This window comes from Trachymyrmex cornetzi, unplaced genomic scaffold (assembly GCF_001594075.2).
Source record: "Trachymyrmex cornetzi isolate Tcor2-1 unplaced genomic scaffold, Tcor1.1 scaffold96, whole genome shotgun sequence".
Classification (NCBI taxonomy): domain Eukaryota; kingdom Metazoa; phylum Arthropoda; class Insecta; order Hymenoptera; family Formicidae; genus Trachymyrmex; species Trachymyrmex cornetzi.
The window spans coordinates 174,666-174,926 of record NW_017300311.1 but is presented as its reverse complement, the minus strand read 5'-3'; the positions used below and the strand labels follow the sequence as shown (position 1 = coordinate 174,926).

Here is a 261-nt window from a genome sequence, read left to right as displayed (position 1 = left end):
CCCATCGATCGGCCCTCCGCCGTTGTACTCTCAATGCCCGTCGCCGATCGCTAATCGCCGATACGAAGAAAAGCCATTTATTGAATTTATACCCGCTGCTCCACTTATGTTAGCCGCCGCTATACGCCAGTAATCCATAAAAGCCTCGTTTATTTATGCCTCGCGACAGGAGGCCGGCGGTAGAATCGCCTAGTTTCCGAATAATGCCGTTCGAATTTTTATCATTTTCATCCATTTTCACCTTGTTCTCTCTCTCTCTCT

At 48.3% G+C, this 261-nt stretch overlaps 2 protein-coding genes across 2 annotated transcripts in view; one reads left to right on the top strand and one right to left on the bottom strand.

The window, feature by feature from the left end:
* Vap33 (VAMP-associated protein 33kDa) overlaps positions 1-261 on the top strand; it is a 6,547-nt gene that overhangs the window by 930 nt on the left and 5,356 nt on the right. The gene's annotated exons all lie outside the window — the stretch shown is intronic.
* The window catches only part of LOC108769849 (methylosome protein 50), a 6,990-nt gene that overhangs the window by 6,212 nt on the left and 517 nt on the right, over positions 1-261 (bottom strand). The window lies entirely within an intron of this gene.